The sequence below is a fragment of the Alosa pseudoharengus genome, unplaced genomic scaffold (assembly GCF_046254945.1).
Source record: "Alosa pseudoharengus isolate Yale_2024_CS ecotype anadromous, Long Island Sound unplaced genomic scaffold, YU_APseudo_1.1 YU_APseudo_1.1_scf_22, whole genome shotgun sequence".
NCBI lineage: Eukaryota > Metazoa > Chordata > Actinopteri > Clupeiformes > Clupeidae > Alosa > Alosa pseudoharengus.
In genome coordinates, this window is record NW_027468680.1 from 34288866 (window position 1) to 34310657 (window position 21792).

The 21792-nt window shown below is 43.4% G+C and overlaps 2 long non-coding RNA genes across 2 annotated transcripts; one reads left to right on the plus strand and one right to left on the minus strand.

Annotated features, from left to right (window-relative positions):
* The first annotated feature begins 20391 nt into the window (after positions 1-20391).
* Positions 20392-21277, plus strand: LOC143139171 (uncharacterized). Its single transcript, XR_012990353.1, has 2 exons — positions 20392-20605; positions 20781-21277. It is a non-coding gene; the product is annotated as an uncharacterized LOC143139171 (long non-coding RNA).
* Positions 20637-21708, minus strand: LOC143139170 (uncharacterized). The gene is made up of 2 exons (XR_012990352.1): positions 21279-21708; positions 20637-21113 (listed from the first exon to the last, which is right to left on the minus strand). It is a non-coding gene; the product is annotated as an uncharacterized LOC143139170 (long non-coding RNA).
* Positions 21709-21792: the final 84 nt, after the last annotated feature.

The following is a 21792-nucleotide window of genomic DNA, read 5'->3' on the forward strand; positions in this document are numbered from 1 at the left end:
TTATCGCGTATTTTAACTTTTTCCTCGCTGTCTTAGGAGGAGCTGCAGGGCCGTCGCAAGGGGGTGCGAGGCCCTATGCGAACTTGACAGATGTATGAACTTACGTGCATGAAATCATGCGATAGCTTACTTTACACATAGCCAAGGCTACCGTCGGTGCATTTTAGTAGTAGCCTAGTCTAATAAGCTACACCAGCTTGTCTTTAAGAGGGGAAATTGTATAGCCTATAACATGCTGAGTCACATATTTGGCCATATGGTGTTTATCATAGGCTACATCACGAAACCAAATAGTGTAGGCCTAACAAAGGCGAACACTTTAACAGGGGAAATTAATTGGGCATGAATCATTGTGCTGAACGGTATTTGTCAATGAGCAGAAACACACACGACATTCAAACTGTTGATAAGATGTGCACTATGGAAACTGGTCTGTAGGTCACAGCCAGTCACTGATCGCAATTTCAAATTTCGGGAAGCTTGGAATTTGGAATTATATCTCGAGCCTATTATAAGGTCCAGTGCGTTATGTCCTGGGATTCGGACGTGCTCAAAAAGAAAAGAAAAAACACTTTTTTATAAACGGTTATGAGGAGCAAGAGTCGTGTCATTCAGACTCGACGTTTGAACGAGTCGTTTGAATGTCGGCAAGCAGGCATGTTGCGGTTGCAATTTAAGTGAAATTTCTACAGTAGGCCTACAACATGCAACATGCTTGTTAGGCTGGGCTACTGTCAATGTACTTGTACAGGTAAATGTTCAACAATTGCTGGTGTACAGGCTATAATCAATTAAATCATTTGTCTAGCTGTTTAAAAAAAAATCGTGCTACATTCAAACGCAAAAGGTGCTTTGATATCTTTTTTGTTTGAACGTCGGCAAGCAGGCATGCTGCGGTTGCAATGAATGAGGATAATTGGTTTTATCTGCGGATTTATTTTTTGCATTATTTTGAATATGACTCGCTCCAGTCTCAACAGCACGTCTACTTTTTCAAGTTCTAACACACCCTCTCGCTTTCTCTCTCTCCATCCCTGCGCACGATGCTTTCTTAAAGGAGCTGCACCATATTACAACAATTGCATCTACATTTTCATATTAGAATGTTTTGTCAAGTGTAAGCTTAAACTACCGTGATCAATTTAAGTTCCCGTGCCCCTGAAATTCTCATGTGCTTATCGTTACACTACGAAATCTATCTTTGTCAAGTAACCGTGACAAATAGGGTATAAGATATATAAACTCACGCTATTGTATTATCATATATGTTTGGTAATGGCTCAGCTTTCTCTGATTGTTCTACTGACTTGGAAACTGCATCATGGAAGCAGTAAGTCAAGTCGCATCAAAAATAGTAGTGGCAGAACTCCAAAGTGACACCTTGTGGTTGTTTGTGTCAACTGCAGTTTGTGCCATTTCTGCTGAGAAAATGGGGTGCCAGACATTGTAGTTCTCCTGTTTATTCGCTTGGAAAATCGTCACGTTTCATGTTGTGTGACCTTACACATTTTTATCAACTACTTGTGCAACTGTATTTAAGTAGGGAAAACGTGGATGTGTTTGATTAATGCCATCTTACTCCCTCTACGGCTACGGCAGAGCCTGCTAGCATAGCAACATGCTAACACATTCGTGCCGCGCGCAGGGCGTTTGAGTGCACATACCGACGCGGGAGAGGTATGACTCAACTCGTGAAAGTTAAGGTAAGAACATATATTACTACTGATTTTGGGTGCCGTGTTCCTTTAAACCTCTAAGCGGCAAAGTCGCAAAATTGCGACAAACAAATGCGTCACTGATTAAAACAGACGATAGATCCCTGTACGGTGACAAATCTTATTTGTACTCTCCACCACTAGTTGGCTGACATCCAGAGCTGCGATTTAAGCCCATATTCGATGCACAAAGTTTTCAGGAAATTATTGTATTACACGCGAGAAACACAAAGAAGATGTGCATTTCTTTGTAATGACGCAGAACAATGCGCAGTGGCGCCGCCAGCCGTAATCCTGTACGCACTGTGCATACATTTATTTTTCTTCACCGCTTTGTCTGTCTGTCTGTCCACCACCCCCTGCTGACTCAAACACTGCTCTTGCTTGCCCAACCCACACCTCCCCCCTCACTCTCAGTGCAACACTAACCCCCATCATCACAGGCTATCGCACCCCTCCCCCACATGGTGACAATGGCTTCACCATTGCCATTGTCTCACCCCCGTCCCTAAGAAGCCACACCCAAGTGAGCTTAATGACTACAGGCCTGTCACTCTAACACATACATGGGCAACATACGGCCCGCGGGCCACATCCGGCCCGTGGGCTTTCCCTGACCGGCCCGCGTAAGGTCCGTGAAAGAACAATAGTCAAGAGCCTAGCATAGAGATAATGCATGCAAATCAATATCGTTGTTTTTATTTTGAAAGCGACTGCTATTTGTACGCCCATACATTTGTGCGTGGATGCATACGACGTAAACACCCTCACTGATGTGCTGGTGAATAGAATTTATGCTTCTGCGTCGACACAATGCAGTTGCCTTTACGGCGGCGTAAACCTTTCAAAGTTGTGTGTCTCTTATGTCTGCGTCGCTCACCATCGCAAAGGTTGTTAGAACGAACTCCTACTGCTGCTCGTTGGCGATACGAAGTGTTCATTTGAAAACGTTACTGGCAGATAGACAGTTTACAATCGGATAACCCCGTAATTGTAACCAAAATATGTCTGAGTTTATTTGCAAAGCTTATGTTAGCGAACTAGTATGATGCTACTGCCCACAGTGCTTGAAGCAGCCGACTCAACACACAGAGCGAGTTGACCAATCACAGTTATGTGCATGAAGTTAAAGCAAAAACATAGCCTACATTTTTAAAATAGTTTTCTTTGTGCATGTTGATTAACTAATGACAGCCTACTATTGTCTGCTCCACATTTTCGTAGTCTAATTCTGCATAGAGTTAATTTAATGATGTTAATGATTTAATGATGAAATATTGCTGAGTGTTGATGAAATGGTGGCACAGGCCTATTGGTTGTACTGACTCCTTCACATTTTCATGACCTAGCCTAATTATATAGATATTGTAGTACTTTTTTATATCAGTCTTTGAAAACTGAAAAAAAAAATGTCAATTTTAAAAAAATCATTTTCGAGAATGAGGATTAAATACTGGACATAGATTAAATATTGCCGTTTTTCCTTTGTCTCCCTCACATTTTCATCTGTTCTTACGACTAGTAAACAAAACCATCTGATTTTCTTAATGTTATACAAGAACAGAATAGAATTGAACAGAATTGAGTTCAGACTTGAGTTCGGTATTTTGGGTCCGGCCCTCCTCAACAGTCCCAGTTTGTCATGTGGCCCCTTGGGGAAATTAGTTGCCCACCCCTGCTCTAACATCACATGTGATGAAGACAATGGAGCGACTGGTCTTGTGCATACTCAGACCCCAGGTACGCCATGCCCGCTACCGTTTGCATACCAGGAGAAAGTGGGCGTAGACGATGCCATCACTTATCTCCTACACAGGACACATTCTCACCTAGACAAGGGGAAAAGTGCTGTGAGAATCATGTTGTTTGATTTCTCAAGTGCTTTTCAAGTGCCATCCAACCCCTTAGACTGAGAGACAAGCTCTTGCAGATGGGTGTGGACGCTCACCTGCTATCCTGGATTACAGATTACCTAACCGAGCGGCCACAGTTAGTCAGACTGAAGAACTGTCTCTCTGACACTGTGATCAGCAGCACCGGAGCTCCAGAGTGAACTGTGCTCTCACCAGTCCTGTTCACCCTGTACACATTTGACTTGTGCTACAACACTGAGTCATGCCACATGCAGAAGATCTCTGATGATCCTGCAATTGTGGGGTGTATCAGGGACGAGCAAGAGGAGGAGTACAGGAGCCTGGTGGAGGACTTTGTGTAATGTTACAAACTCAACCACCTTCAACTCAACACTTCAAAGATCAAGGAGATGGTGGTGGATTTCTGCAGGACAAAGCCCACTCTGCTACCAGTCTCCATTGATGGGGTCAATGGGGAGGTCGTAAAAACACCTATCTGGGCTTACACCTGGACAATACAGTGGGTATCAGTTAAGTTTGGACGGGTTCCTGCATGAATTACGCACCCCATTTTTGCGGCAGAAATGGCACAAACTGCAGTTGACCCAAACAACCACCAGGTGGCTCTTGGAAGTTCTGCCACTACTATTTTTGATGCGACTTGACTTACTGCTTCCATGACTCATCCAGTTTCCAAGTCAGTAGAACAATCAGAGACAGCTGAGCCATTACCAAACATATATGATAATACATTAGCATGAGTTTATATATCTTATCAGGGGCGTCGCCTGCCGACTTTGCCAGGGCTTCAGCCCCGAATGTTTCGAGTGTAGCCCCGAATGTATTTTGCAAAGTTCAACAAATATGAAACCATTATTCGGATCATGCATTGGAACTGTGAGAAAGAGATTGACCTATTTATCAAATATAAAAGCAGGACACAGGTTTCCTCTCACTCTCCTTCATGCAGCAGATCTAACTTGAACGTTACCTTAGGCTAACATAATTTGAAACGTAGGCTGCTTAGAGCGCAGGCATGTACGAGAGAGAGAGAGACAGAGAGTCAGTCAGTTCCAGGGTTGGGCATGTCATTGTTTGCATTTCCTATTTAGTATAAGAAAGTTATAAGGAAATCATAAAGGCAACAAGGCATGGGCGCCGGAACGAGTTTCAAAGTGCAGCCCAAAATCGCGTGCGCTGTATTTTCCCTTTCTTGCTCAAACAAAATGTGTGCAAATAGCCTGCGTAATTCTGCTTAATAAGGTTGAACAAACGCATGTGGTAATTTTACAGATAAATAGAAATAGCCTACTGTCATACAGTAGGCTGTTTGTTACCTTACTACTGAGTGGGAAACAGTGCACAACTAACTAGCTAATGACTAGTCTAATGTCAATCACACCACGAATTGATTCCAAAAAAATATGTTAGGCTAGGCTACAAGCTAGGACTGCCACTGTTTTCAGTGTGAAGAAGAGCATATAGTATAATTAATTACAGAAGGAACGCAACTCGCAAGCGCACTCACTCAAAGCAGTTCAATGTTTTGCAAGTTGTGTGCGTGTCACCATTCCACATTATAAAGGAGGGTGCGCAAGCTGGGCAGCAGCGCTTCCATAAAGGTCTCTTTCAAAATGTCCTGTTACAATTGCAGCTGCTTCCGATTGTTGAATATTTAGAAAGTAGCCTACGTGACGGCATTTTTGAGCTAGTGAGAGAGTCAGATTTTTGGCTTCTGGTAGTAACTTGCTAATTAACTAAAGCAAGACTTGAGACTTGATATCACAAATTTGAAAAGAAAAATATGAAGGCAACAAGTGGCAGGCGAGGCTAGAGTTGGAGGGATATTGTGTCTTGTTGCTGTAAAGGACGAGCCCAAACGCCTATTTCTCAGTTGTGTAATAAAAGCTGTATCATCATGCAGTGGTCGAAGTTTGCCAGGGCGGATAAGCACAGTTGTAAAGGGCATGAATAAAAAAGGCAAAAAACGTCCTTTTCTGAACCCAAAATTTTAATAAGAATTTTATCTTAACGAAACAACTCTAACAACTCTCAATATCAGAGTGGGATAGGTTGGGATATTGTAGAAATTTCACTTAAATTGCAACCGCAACATGCCTGCTTGCCGACGTTCAAACGACAACGAAAAGCACTTTTTGCGTTTGAATGTAGCACGAAAAAATGTTTAAACAGCTGGACAAATGATTTAGCTAATTGATTATAGCCTGCACACCAGCAATTGTTGAACATTTACCTGTACAAGGACATTGTAGCCCAGCCTAACAAGCAGATGTTGCAAAAGATGCAATTAATCAGAAATAAATAATGTAATCTGCATAGCTTTATTTAACAAACTGCAAGCAACAAGAGGGTTGAGTTCAGTGCTCGAATTATGTGGGAGCCAGAGGGAGCCGAGCTCCCTTAGAGTGAGGAAAAAATCTGAGGGGGTCTCTCATATCTGAAGGTGTCTGGCATTGTAATTTAATGCCAATCTTAAACAACACTCACTATCCATCCCTGTGCGATCTCTTACCATTAAAGACGTTAAATTAAAATATATGCTACTACTGGACGTAGACCTACCCTACGTCTTGAACGCAGCATGACTGCACTTCACCACCACTAGACTATATGAGCAAACCGCATACGATTTGACAGCACTCGCAAATCCGAAGAAGTCACCTTGCTTTGATGCAAGTGTTTTGTCTATTTACATTGGCATTCATTGGGCTAGCCTACATGGTTTAATATGTGCTGGAAAAAGTCCTATTTGCTGTTGAACTTACGCTTTGCCTCTTCTATGTTTATTGACAAAGCCATAAATTAATGGCCCATAATACAACCTACTTCAATGATTGTATGAATTGATCTGTAGCTATTCTCTGCCATTCAGAGCTCCGGAAAGTTCCCAGATATTTTGAAACACCTGTTAACAATCTCTGATGGTAGAATATTCAATGGCTACATGACAACATCTCATTGCAAATTCCAAAATTGTTCGTCTATTTATTTCCACGATTCAACACACGAGACGACTGGACACCCAGGTGTTAATATCACTATGTGCACATCAGCCTATAATAGAACATAGTTTGGCTGCAATGGCTTTATTAATTTCTGCCAAAATATCACACTATTTTGCCTTCTTTTAAAAAAACTAAATTGCTCCTTTCATTTCATAAACAGACTACAACTAGAAGTCACGTGACTTTGCCCTTCGACGTTAAGTGCCGCTAAAGAACTCTCGTAACTCTCGTACAGTAGGCTACTTAACAGTAGTTGCGCATTACATTAATTAATCTGCACACGAGTTTTATGTTTTTTTATACCGTGTATTCTCCGTGTAAATTCATGCACTGAACCGTGACGCCCGTACCGTTTCGGTTCAATACGAATACATGAACCGTTACACCCCTACTATCTGAGGCGGTGGTGGTCGAAAATTGACTTTATTTACCATACGGAGAAATAACATTATGCATCAATGGAAGCAGAGTCTAGGTCAAACATAGGTAGCAAAACATCACTAAACTAACACGCGCATATTTTTGTAGGCTATTGCAACATCATTGTACAATACATGGATTTTCCGTACGTTCTAACGTCACGGAAACATGCGTGCGCAACTAAGAGGCAAAAGAGGAAAACTGCACCAATTCGAAATCACAATGGTTAGAGAATGTTCAATATGTTCAATATCCCTAACGGAATGCATGTCTTCGCCAAAAATGACAAAATAGCCTACGATCGTTATATTTATAATGCAAATAAACGGCAAACTCTGAAATATAGTCTGAAATGAGATGATATTATCATTGAGACAGCAAAAAAATGTGATTGTAGCTTACAGCAGCCGACTATAAGGTTAAGTTTATAATGTTGTGGACGGCCACCAAGCGTCTTCTGCCCCACATCTGCGCGCACATCTAGTTTTGTTGGTAAACGGTAAAAAAATTGTTGGCAATACTAGTTTTCATACATGAGGTTACACTAAACAACGTCACAAACTGCTGCTGCGCTTATCCTCAAAGTGTTTTTCCCGATGCATATGTTGTAGGCCTATTCTAGCCTACTGTCAGGGACTGATGCGAGAAGCGGGTTCTGTGTTGCATGCATTTTTCCGACACTTGGCTGCAAGCTCCCCTCCCCCACCCCTTCTTTCACAAGCAGTGCAGCCAAAGATCCTTGATTACTAGCAAGATAGAGCAACGTAATTCGTTACTATGGGAGCAAAACGGGACAGTTCCGGTCTGCATAAGTGGGAGTGTCACCTTACATCACTAAATACATAACGTTCTCTCTTAATAAGCAATAAGAACAGATAAACATAATTGTGTTCACAGTATTATTGTCTATAATCATGTATGATATCAATGAATCATTCTTTAGGACATGATGTGAATAATTTAATTAGTCATGTGAACTGAGCTAGCTAGCTAAGGGATATACAAGTGGATGGGAGTAGCTATGGCAATACAGCTATGCGCTAACAAGTGACTAGTAGTTGAAGGACTTAGTTTAAACTTAATATACTTGCAAATTCACATGTTGCAAATTCACTTGAGTATAAACTATCCACTTCAACTAATGTCAGTAATGTTATTCAGCTAGTTGTCATTTCAAAGAAATTACACTTCTCCGTTTAAAATGTTACCTTAGCTCATACCTGTCAACACTCCCGTTTTTCCCGAGTTCTCCCGTATTTCAAAGTCATCTCCCAGCACCCTCCCTTTTTGTTATTTCTCCCGGAAAACTCCCGTAATTTGCATGGCCATCAAACTTCTTTGTTAGTCTGACATCTCCCAGGTTGCCAGATTGTGTATGAACTACACCCTATACATACACGATCACTTACTTTCAATTTCAACCGTTTTGTCATACATACAGTCGGTTTGGAAACGACGTTCGGAAAGGTTACCGCCCCCCACGAGGGGGAAAGCATGCTAACCTCACACAATGGAAGTCAATGGGCGAACTCGCTAACAGTTAGACTTTATACATTCGTTTTACATTCGGGTGGAGTTCTGCTTGTTTCTGAAAACAATAATTTGAAGGAATTGTGTTTACTTAACTGCCCAGTGTATGCTAACAACTTAATTCACCCTCGATTCCCAATGTTGACAACAAATTTCTCTGGAAGCTATATTCAATGGTAGCATCATTAGGTTGCTAACTGGCTAACTTTATATCGTCAGTGTAACATAACCAACTGGTACACATTACTTGTTAAAACTATTCCCACGGCCATTGTAGGGAATGTGCATTCATGTGAGAATAAATTCAGATGCAACTTACGAGTATGTGATGTTAAGGCAAAAGGGTTAGCCTGCTAAACCGAGCTACACAGTCTGGCCATTGAAAGCAGTTCTACAATGAGTACACTCGAGACAGTTCTGGCCGTTTAACTGGAAAATGAAGGAACTTAATGTTACCCTTAACCTCCTTGACACACAGATAACTCTCAGTTGAAACGTGTTTGTGCCGTTTAGTGATGTTTGCTAAAAGATTTAATATTTTTATAGGGGCTTTCTGTACTCAAGCTGGTGCCCCTCCATTAGATTACATGCAATCGAAACAAATGTTTTCACCCTCGGGGGCTTTTTTAGCCACGGTAACCACGGCAACTGGGGGCGGTAACCACAATTATGACTAGTTGCCGACTGTATGTATAGGCTAAAACCTGGCAACCCAAAACCCAAATAAGGAAGCGGGTGCCACTGCCGACTGCACAGCCTGAGTCTCGCAAGCAAGCGGGCTAGTTGAATAGCATAGGCTACTCCAGAACTAGCTGTTGTCAAATTGTTGGGAATTTAATTGATTAGCACATCACATAAACTGTTATTGAGTGTTGTTGATACACAATTGGCAACTTGGTTTTAAATACCTTAGTGTCCACATTACTGAAGACTTAACATGGACTGTTAACACTCAATATGTTCTGAAGGAGTCCAGACAACGACTCTACTTCCTTCATCTAAGGAAATTTAAAGTTTCTACATCCATCATGAAGGCCTTCTACACTTCAGTGGTTGAGAGTGTTCTAACTGGTAGCATCATCACCTGGTATGGGAACTCCACAGTTAGAGATTGTAGTACTCTATAAGAACTCAACTCCCTGCTCTACAAGATATCTATTCCAGTAGAGTACTCCTAAGAGCCCAAAAGATCCTGTAGGACTCTTCTCATCCTAACAATGGATTATTCCTACCGCTGAAATCAAGAAGACGCCTATGTAGTCACAAAGCCAGAACTGAGAGACTCAGGAGAAGTTTTTATCCATAACTCTGAACTCACACTATACTGACTTTGCACACATTCACTCCTCAGCACTCTCAAACATTTCCCAACTCTGAACTCACACTATACTGACTTTGCACTCATTCACTCCTCAGCACTCATGACCACCTCCACCCCCCACACACACACACACCTACATGACTTTTAGGCGGATGGGAAAGCCATACACACAGAAAAAGTTGTCCCAGAGCTTCTTTGCTACCCGCTTAGCCGTCTGGTCTTGACAGGGGAACGTGTGAGCTAGCTTAGTGAAGTGGTCAGTGATGACCAAGACGTCCACGGACTTGTTGTTCCTGTCCTCTGCAGACCAGAAATCAATGCAGACGAGCTCCAGAGGGGCGGATGTTTTGTAAGTAAGTAAAGTAAGTAAATTTAATTTATAGAGCACATTTAAAACAGTTTCCACTAACCAAAGTGCTGCACAGAGGATATGGCTAAAAAATAGAAAATAAAAGCAAATCAGAACAAGCAAAATATAAAAGGCAAGCACAGAGAGAAGCAAGACAAATACAGAAATACAATAGACAAATAGACAGCCCTAAACAAATAAATAGCAACAGTACAGAAGACACTTGAATATGAAGGACAGCTAGGAAGCAGGGAAGGCCAAGGAGTAAAGGTGGGTCTTTAGTCGTGATTTAAAAGTGGTGATGGAGGGAGACAGTCTAACATCTGGGGGCAGACAATTCCACAGACGTGGGGCAAAAGCTCTATCGCCTCTTTGTTTGAGGCGGGTGCGGGCCACAGAGAGAAGACCCTTGTCGGCAGATCTAAGGGACCTGGATGCTGAGAGGGGACGGAGGAGGTCTGAAATATATGAGGGAGCCAACCCATGTAATGCCCTATAAACAATCAGAAGGACTTTGAAGTAGACCCTAAAGCTAATGGGGAGCCAGTGTAAGGAGGCCAGAACAGGGGTGATGTGTTGGTATTTCTTGGTGCCAGTAAGCATCCTAGCAGCTGCATTTTGTACCAATTGCAGACGAGAAAGTTGGGACTGGGGGAGACCAAGATAGAGGGAGTTGCAATAATCTAACCGCGATGTAACAAATGCATGAATTACTGTTTCTAAGTCCATGGGAGACAGAGAGGGTTTGAGATGGGAAATAATTCTCAGCTGTTTTGATGCTCTGCAGGGGAGCTCTGGCTGCTGGCTCAGGGGTTTTGCTGAGGACACATCTCACACAGTTTCTAACATGACTCCTAACATCTTTTTCCATGTCGTACCAGAAAAACCTCTGATGAGCAAGGGAGAGTGTGCGAGGTTGACCTTGGTGACCGGCCAAGTCATGCACGCCAGCCAATGCCTCAGCTTTCAGAGAGTTAGGCACAACATACTGGAACCTCTTGGTGTTGGTGAGGGGGTCTTTGGAAACACGGTAGAGAATGCCATCTCTGACCTGGAACCTTTGCCATTGCCGCAGCATTTTCAAGGCCAGGTGATTCTCTTGAGCACGTTTACGCCTTGACGGTCTCAGTTTCCGGTCAACATAGAAAATCACTCTGGAAATGGACGCACCCTGTAGCTGGCGGGCTCTCAGCTCATCCGTCGACCACGTGTGGAGTGTGTCTGGACCACAATTCCCCAAACTCGTCAGGTGGTCACCGAGGGAAATGGCCCGCTGTTGAGCCCCATGTTCCCAAACATCCAGCGTGTCCAAGGCAGCCGACACGTCATCACCTGGCATAGAAAGGGGTCGCTCCACACTGAGGTAAGAGTCAGTCATGGTCTGAGGATTACAAGTAAGGCAGAACATGTCCTGAACACAGCTGTTGTCCACTTCAGAGGCTCGTTGCAGCAGATCTAAGTAGGACTCGGACAAGAGCTGCTGGCTGACAGGCTTCACAAAGGGGTCACGACTCAGAGCATCAGCCACCACGTTTTTCGTCCCAGGAACATGTTTGATGTCCAAAGTGTACGGCGCCAGCTTTGAGACCCACCGCTGCTCACATGCATCTAACTTTGGCTTTGTCAGAATGTACGTGAGAGGGTTGTTGTCTGTCCAGATGGTGAAGGTGTGACCTTTGAGCCAGTGACTAAGCTTATCACACACGGCCCACTTAAGAGCCAAAAACTCAAGCCGATGTGCTGGATAATTGGCCTGGCTCCGACTGAGAGACTTACTGGCGAATGCTATAGGCCTGGCTTTGTCTTCACCCTCAGGAACCTGAGACAAAACAGCCCCCAAGCCATCAAGGGAAGTATCAGTGCACAGGATGAACGGTTTGCTGAAGTTCGGATGGGCTAGAACAACACTGGTCATTAGTGCCCCCTTGAGGTCCTCAAAAGCTTTAACACAGGCTGGAGTCCAATCACCCGGAGACAGCTCACGGTAGGTGCCAGGCCTCTGGAGCTTCCTGTCATGCCTACCCCTACGCTTCTGTCCAGCGGTCAGCGCAAACAGTGGCTTGGCGATAGAGGAACAGCCAGGGATAAAATGTTGGTAATACATCACCATTCCCAGGAAGGAGCGAACTCTCTTCTGAGAAGGTGTGCACCCGTCCGCCATCATTAGATCCTGTGTGGTGAAGCCTGAGATGACATCAACCTTCTCCTGATCAACAGACACACCAGCCACATTCACAACATGCCCTAAAAACTTAACAGACTTGGCCAAAAAGTGGCATTTCTTCTGGGAAAGCTTCAGGTTGTGTGCCCTTAACCTGGTGAATATAACCTCAAGACGCCACAGGGCTTCAGCCTCAGATGGAGCAAAGACTAGAAGATCATCCAAATAGCATAAAAGGGTGGAAAAGTTGAGGTCACCAAAAATGCTCAACATCATGCGCATGAATGAAGCTGGACTGTTACACAGACCTTGGGGGAGTCTATTATACTCGTAAAGTCCAAACGGTGTTGTGAAGGCTGTGTACTTCTTGTCAGACTCATGGAGGGGAATGTTATAAAACCTAGATGTCAAATCCATGTTGCTGAACAATGCATTTCCACCTAGGGCAGCGAGACAGTCAGACTGGTGTGGCAAGGGATGTGCATCCTTCACAGTTTTTGCATTAAGCCAGCGGAAGTCTGTGCATAACCTGAGATCTCCATTCTTCTTTCAGACCATCACTAAAGGCGAGGCATATTCACTGATGGACTTTCTGATTATTCTCTTCTCCTCCATGTCACTCAGGACTTCTCTCAACTTGTGATAATGAGCAGGGGGAATACGGCGGTAAAATGGGCGATCGTCAGTGAGGTGGATGCGGTGTACAAAATCTTTTGCCTCTCCACAGTCAAGCTTGTCCTTGGAAAAGACGTCATGAAATCGGGAAAGCAGCTCAGCCAGCCTGGACCTCCACTCATTCAAAACCTCACACGCATCAATGTCAACATCTCCAAGGCTGCAGGCATCCAGACACTGCTTTGGAGACTGTAACGGTGTTGGAGTGTTTGTCATCGCGCTGGCCAGATATCACAAAAGTGGGCACCAGGAACTTTGATCCAGATACCTCAATCTCCAGCTCGTATATGCACTTAGGGCGTGTGGAAAGCCCACCACAACCGATGAGAACGATATTGCTGGGAACTGGTTGTGGACAGGGGAGAACACCAGAAGTTCTTAACTGTGTTTCACCCTCCTCACTCAGCGTACATGACATGGATCCTGAATCCAACATGCCTTTCAATGAAACAAGGCCGCTGTCTACAACTGGAGTGTAAAAGAGGTCACTGGCGCCCTCAAGCCGCTGCGAATTGAGGTAAATGGCTGTAGTGTTGGCTGGCAAAAGAGTGCAACTATTTACATAAACAGATTCAAAGTCATTGTCACAGAGGGTTTCAGCAGAAGAGCCCATGATACCCCTCGCACTACATGGGCTATCTAGTTTAACTGTGTGGCTGGGGCATGGCCAGCACCAACCTGATGTTGACGTGCTGTAGGACATCCACTCTTGACGTGCCCAGGCTGCAGACAGTGATGGCAAAGCCGGTCCATTTTGCAGTGGCTGAATGTGGAGTGCTGCAGTGTGCCACATACTCTGCATGGCAGGCGTGTCTCACTGTGACGGACCTGGCTCCGCTGAGTTGGCATGGTGCGTGGGGACACTGAGGCAGTGCACACCGAAAGTACTTTGTCCAAGATGTTCACCACATGAGACAGGCTTGGTTCAGCTGCTGGGGAACTGGGTGGCTGAGCAGACTCAGGCGTGACGGGGCCGCAGGACTGGGGCATCCAAGGGGCCATAGCTAAGGATTGTGGCTCACTATGCTGGACAGTGGACTGAGCTAGTGGACGCACACTGTCTGTGGACACTGGCAAAGGAGGCTGACGACCCACTCCCCCAATCCTCTTCAATTCACTCTGGCGCGCATCTAGCCTTTCCTGGATCTCTGACAGTGTCCACTAGGGCTGAACGATTTATTGCATTTGCGATAATATCGCGATATGATGAAACACGATTTTCAAACCGCAAAGGCTGCGATTACGCTTTGTAATATGTGACGTCACCAAAACGCATTTATTGCGCTTGCCAACGCGCCACCGACTCTTCAGTGTCAAGAAAGGTCTGATCAGTAGAGCTACTTTGGTTAAAAATAAACCTCTTCATTACCTTTTGCTCGAACCTGCCATGTCCCTGGTTCTAGTTCATAATTCCCCTGTGCTGCTACTCTGGCTGGTAACTCCGTTAAGTTGTCCAGCTGACGATTAAAACTCCACGACTGTTTAGGCTGCACAGCAGCCATTAACCTGTGCACTGGGGACTTTGTTTACTGGGGTACAGTGACAGTGGGGGCATTTGCGATATCCAAGGGGGTTGGCCGCGCAAACATTTCATCTCACAGGTAATGAATTGATGCATAATGTTATCCGCAAGTAGTTGACACAGCTAACCATCAAAAACCCAGCTGTTCTAACATTAGCTTACCAGCTAAGGCTCTAGGCTACATACATGCTGCTAACTGCTGATAACTTTGCCTGTTTAAAAAGTTTTGTCTCCGCGATTGGCTTTGTTGTGATATGAACAAACTAGTTCATTTGCAGTAGATTGTTGCTGTAGATTGTTGCAGTAGTTAACACCGAGCGGAACGGCCATTCGGCCGCATTTATTTGCGCTGCAACAATCTACAGTAGTTTGTTCCGATTCACGTGCAAGTAGCCTACAGAGGAGAGGAGCGGGTCTGTGCGCGCGCGCGTGTGCGTGTATGGAGAGCACAGGACAAGGAGAAGCCGTGTCCGTGCCACTGCATGTAGACCTAACTGTTAACTAACAAAAGAAGATCATATCTACATGAAATAGAAACAAAATAGAAATATAAGAAGTATAAGAATCATTAAATGTTTACAAGGCTGGAAGTTCAACAAATATAGTCAAGTCAAGTCATATTTATTTATATAGCACATATAGGTCTACTAATGTGATTAAAATAGTTACATAAGAAATATTTCATTCATCAATGTTATTCAATGACCTAATGCCATCATAACATAGGCCTGGGCTCCAGGAAAGAACAGTTTATGTTTAACTTATCTAATTTTGTGTTGGTCATACTATAGAATAATATATTGCTTGTCTTTGTTGAATAAGACAGAAGATAAAGAGCTTAAAAATAATCGCATATCGCATCGCAATCGCAATATTGGTGAGAAAAATCACAATTAGATTTTTTTCCAAAATCGTTCACTCCTAGTGTCCACTGCTCTGCTGGCTTGAATGAGAGAGACACAGCAAGTTTGGGGTCCGGACAGTGAGATACAAACATCGCTGCTACCTCTGCTCCAGTATCACCCAAAACTCTCTGCTGCCGACGCAGGCACTCCTCTGCCACACCAATAGCCTTATTAAGACGAATCCAGTACTCCATAGCCGACTCACTGTGGCGTGGAACAGTGTTGTAAAAGTCTCTCATCGGCATGTTGGAATACGTCAGCTCACTAAAGTTCCTCTTTAAGATTTCGAACACGACAGATAAACCGCCACTAGAGGCCAATCCAGAGCTACACCGAAGGGAGACCCTCACCACATCCCTCGCCTTGCCTAGGAGACGACTCATGACAAAGTCAACCTTTTCCTGCTCTGTGCTGTCCAAGTGACGGAGATGGCTCATCACCACATCCTCCCACTCATCAACTGAAAACTTGTCTGTGTGGTCGCCTCTGAAAAAGGGAGGGAGTTTCGCGTCCGACTGGACAGTCACTTTAACTCTTGAGGCATCTGCCGCAGTCAGGGGTGGTGAAGAGTGGCTGGTGTGTGGCTGACTACTGGCCTGATGCAGCCTGTGTATACTGGCAGTGATGTTATCACTTATCTGCTTAGCTGAATCAGACATGATAATGCCCAGCGTATCTGCACTAATCACTTGTGTGTTGGGCACAGGGGCTGCACATGTAAGATGTGTTGATGCAGGGACTGCATGTGCTGCTAGTGTAGACATAGGGGCTGCATGTAGCCACTGGGCCTCTAACCAAGTCCTCTAGTCCCACACTACTAACTGACTTCCCCCCACCAATATTGTGCACTCCCAAAGGGCAAGCTCTCCCAAAACCACCTGGACACAGCCTGTTCCTAAGCATACAGGGATCAATCGCATCTACTGACTCCCTATCAAGGCTATTACTTCGTCCTGCCATCTTACAGTATCAACAGACTTAAAATGCAATGTCCTTGCAAGCCCAGAACCAGAAGCGAAAAACTTTACAATCACTATCCTGGCTCAGTACCCTATAAACAAAACACTGCTGAGCTTTTAGTGTTAAACTTAAAATGTCACTAGAATTAAACTTATATAGATCCAAATTGTAACAGTATTAAAAGTCACATTAATGGCAATAGCATTAAATGAGAAAAAGGCTCTAGTCACTATCCTGCATAACAGAACATATCCTATGCACTTTACTGAGTACCCAGGGTTGCCAGATTGGGCGGTTTCCCGCCCAATTGGGCGGTTTTGCAATCTATTTTGCGGGCAAAAATGGGTTTGGGCGGGTGTATAAAAATTGGGCTGGTTTCGGATCAGTTCGGCGGGTTTTTGTAGCCGAAACACATAGGCACTTCAGACCCTTCTTCCAGCGACCCTCAGCAGGCAGCAGTCTCTCACTCACTCACTCACTCACACACCCTCTGGCTGACGTGCCCCCTAAACTCACAACAGACACTCTCAGCTCACGTCACCTTATGTATCGAAACATGCATTCTAGCTATAAATGGCATAGTGCATGGTATTTCCATAACCGCGAGATATGCGCTTCACAATGACGGCAATAAGTTGTTAGATATTCATAGCAGACAGTAAAGCCCAGCAGTAATTTATCTAAAATAACACATATTAAGTACCATTCATGATGTTGTCAAATATTGAAGTTGTGGGAAGTTTAAGCTGTATGTTTCTTTCGTCCCCCATGTCGTTTCATTTATCCCGGCCAGGAGGGACGAATGAAACAAAACGCACGTTTGATTTCTCCTTAAATAACTACTGAATGGTTTTGTTCAGACCTGAAAATGCAACTGTATTTGACAGAGGACAGATGTAGGTTGCTTGTGACAAAATATTAGCTTTCAGTGTTTTACGATGTCTTTGTAAATTACGTTTAATTAAAAAGTGTTTCAGTCTGGTTCTCCCCTACTGCGGCGCAAACCGCCCTTCAAACACACAGCTCGCGGGGTTTTCAAATTTAGCTAGCTGACTGACAATATCAATATGCCAAAGTGGGCAAAGATCATTTTCTCATTACAGTCAATCTCTTTATGAGGGTGCACACTGCTGAAAGATTACCTACGAGACAGGATGGACTTTCCCCTTCTTTCAGGGTTGATGGATGTGCGCACAGGTCTTGCGCGAATGGCTTGACATAGGACTACGGCCCACGTTCCGTCCAGCCCGACAGTTGTTGAGGAAGTTTGACAAAGCCTACTAGAACTTTTTAATTATTTTTAGGCCTAATAACAATTGCTCAAAGCAATTTTCACGAAGGGCCTAGGCCATAGGCCTATGTTTTTTGTGTAGAGATGGCCCGCCATGCATGAACGTTCTGCTTCTGCAGCGCACTGACACCCCTGTTCGTTCAACTCGACTTTCATGAAAACTCTAGGTTTAACTGCCTGTCAAGTAGGCCTACTAATTGTTCTAAATTACAGGTGTCAAACTCAAGTTTGCCTTTAACCTATATCTGGCGTATGAAAATATTTTTTGCGTGTATAGAGTTGCCATGCATGAACGCACTGCTTCTGCAAAGAGCGCACTGACACTGTCCTAAATAGCCTATGTTCAGCGCGATTTTCATTAAAACTCTAGGCCTAACTGCCTGTCTCAAGGAATAGATAGCGCCTATGTATTAATTAATTGTTCTAAATCACAGGTGTCAGACTCAAGTTTAACTCAAGCCTTTAGCCTACATTTGGCGTAGGCCTATGAAAATATTTTTTGTAGCCTAGAGCTGGCCCACCAGTTATGAACGCACTGCCTCTTCAAAGAGTCGACACCCCTGTTCTATAATCAATGCGATTTCATCTAATACATGAATATGCATGTCATGTTGCTATTATAAATAATTGAAATGTTGTGCGTTAGGCTATTTTGTATGTTCATATCCACTCAATGTTTGTATGTTAGGCTAGCCTACTGAATGCTTTTGTTCCAAGCGTCTATTGACACAAACAGACTCATTGATAGTCTACGTTTATTGCATTATTTTCCGTAACATAAGCTTATAGAAGAATAGTCTGACTGAGGTCCGTGTAGCCTACTTTTGCGTTCATTTGATTGAATATTGTTTCTGAAATTGGATAGGCTAAGTCCAAAAATGGGTAATTTTAAAGCTTGTTAATGATTTCAATGTGTTTAAATGAGAAACAAGCAAAAGCAAATTTGGGCGGTTTTTTGTGCATTCTCGCGGTTTTTGGCGAGGCTTTGGGCTGGAAAACCTTGCTGGCATCTGGCAACACTGTGAGTACCTCTGTCTCACAAGTACACACATACTGTAGAACGGCCCCCTGCGTGAAGCTGCTATCCCGGCGATCAAGCAGGCGTTGATCTAGCTGTCACAGAGTCACGGCACCAAGTGTAACCGGTGGTAATTGGCTCTGCGTTGTGATTGGTTGAAGTGGTGGTATAAAAATGGTGACGCCGACACAGCTGTTCCTTTCGTTCTTTTACTCTCTGGAAACCAACATACAGTACATTGCTGGGTGTTAATATTTCCTTCCCCAACTCCTCTTCCCCAGGGTGACAGAAACAGGGCAGGTAACTCAATTATGATTTAAACATGAAATAAAGTTAAATAAAACCCAACAAATACATTTTAAGCTACCCAGACAAATCGCCAGGGTCTAGGGAGTAATTCAAGGCAACACATTCAAAACCTAGCCTCCCATTCAGACAGTGTAGCTAGTTAGCTCGCTAGCTAGCGGGAGCTAGCATAAAACAGAAATGAGCTAACTTGCTAGGATCACACTAACAGAAACACACAAACCACAAATCAACAAACCAATCGAAATTAATGACACACCTAGAAACCAACATACAGTACACTGCTGGGTGTTCATATTGCCTTCCCCAACTCCTATAAAAAGCAACAAAGAAAACTAGAAATGCAATTCCAAGGAATTACCAGTGCATGACAATGCTAAAGTTGTGATGTAAAATATCATGTATAGTTAAAGGAGACATATTATACCTCTTTTTAAACAAGTTAGAATAGGTCTATGGGCTATACAAAACATGTTCATAAAGTTTTTTGCACAAAATCAATCTCACATAAAGAGATCTCTGCAGCCTAATTCTTGCCAGCTTCAGTCCCTTTCAGAATGAGCCGTTTAAGGACTCTATCACTTTTATGCAAATAAGCTACTGCTGACCACGCCCCACCTGTCAGATGTTTACGCTGTTCGTGAAAACCTCCACTGCTTGGGTGAAAATGACAGAATACAGAGGCGCACTCTAGCCCAACATTTTCGACCCAGAGTCGGACCTAGATCAAGATGAAGAGGAGCCACCTGCAGAAACACCTTCACGAATGCTGCAAGCAGTTTCTAAATGGTTTGTTAACTTTTTAAATCAATGTATTTGCTATCTCTCCTACGTGCCAAATTAGTCTTGGCTATTAGCCTTCACCCTGTTACGAAGTAAACGTAATGTAATTTTTCGTGACAAAGCCAGTCTTTTTACAATATTTAACATTTGCTTGTATTTGAAACTTCACTAGATTCACAGCACTTGATTAGCTTTTATTATTATTATTATTTTAATTATTATATAGGTGTGCTTGTGGAAATTGTTGGGCAGTGCCAACTGAGGCAGAGTATATGCTGCCTGGAAATTACACAGGTAACTTTTCTAAAATACAGAAAGGCCTGCAAATATCTTACCGTGTTACTAACTTATTTATAAATGAGCTAGCGAGTATGCTGCCATATTACTCACTCATTTACGAATAATGCTAGGGACTGTGCTAGCATAGCACTCACCTTACCATACCATTATAGATCACACGACGTCTGCAGCAGACGGGTTTATACCCGGTGTGCCTGAATGTTTATTCTCCTCAGAACGCACTGAACATATACAGAGCTGACCGTGGGGCCTTACGGCTACGGGGAATAGAGCAGTATGTGTTATTTATTAAGCTACTTATTAGTTTTTCCCAGTGTTTATGAGAAGTGACAGGCTACCGTTTTTATCAGCAAAAGCAGATGTTAGTCTTACTAATGTTCATAGGTCACTAATGGCCTTACACACCAACACATGCCCCAATTGTTGTTTTCTTTCTTTTTATGTATGGCTATTGTCTGCAAATTCAGCAGGTATCAAACATACACTCATGACACATTTAAATATAAATAAAATTACAATATATTTATTACACAAAACAGAAATAAAACATGACATATGCAATATGACAATTGCACTTTGCACTTTTGACAGAACTGACAGATTATGTAACCTGCTAACTACTGCAATGTTTTTTGTTTTTTTTAGTCGTTACAGATAGCTTGCCTACAGGAGCTTTGTCAGTTGGTGTTGGGGATTCCTTGGATGCAGAATAAGGGTCGTCATCCCGTCATGTGTGGTCCTGCGTGTTCGTCGGGAGTTTCCTGACAGCCAAGGACAAGACGTGGGCTTCAAACTGCCTCCCCTGGATTGAAGTGAGACACATACTGTAGTTGGCGATCACCTCCTCCTCCTTCTCTGGGTGCTCAAACTCTGAGGACAGGTCCGGAGGAATGCTTATTTTCAGGAGTTCCTCCCTGTATGCTTCTTGGTCCACAAAGACCTCGCCCATGATGAAGCCCATCAAGTGTTCCACATACCCTGTGCAATATTTCACAAACACTTCTGTAACTATGTACATAGTTTGTAAAGTATTTCATTGTACATTTATTTATTGTTTTGTTCATTGTAAAGACACCATAGTGCAATAGCATGCAAAATGAACAGATCTTTTATTGTTGATAAATAAAAAATTATGTAACTTACGGAATGTTGTCTCGGTTTTGATGGGTTTCACCCTGCACTCTCCCTGTACTTTGGGAAATGCATCCTGTAGAGAGGGTCCCCAGAGGATAAGGTGGCCTGGTCTCGTGCAGCATCCTCATTGTAATGCAGAGCAGCCAGGTAGAGTCTTGCGCAGTAAAGAGAAAACCAAACATGAAAATAATGGCATGCACATAATATGCACGTTTACTTTGAGCTAAAAACTGAGGCTACAACTTCTTGCACTGTCAGTACTATATCTCGCTTTATTTACAACAGAAAACATTAGCCTAGACCAAGAGCTTACTGGCCACCTTCATTGTAGATAACATGACCATATCTAACTCCTTATCAGTAAGGACAAAACGACTACAAATTGTGACAAACCCTTGCAGCTTAAATGAAATAGAGCTATAGGGGAAATGTGCAAACACTGGATAATGTTATAAAGTGAGGCTACAAGCTAACATTAGCTTATACTAAGGGCTTTTAGCTGTTGGTCGCCTCAATTGTGGAT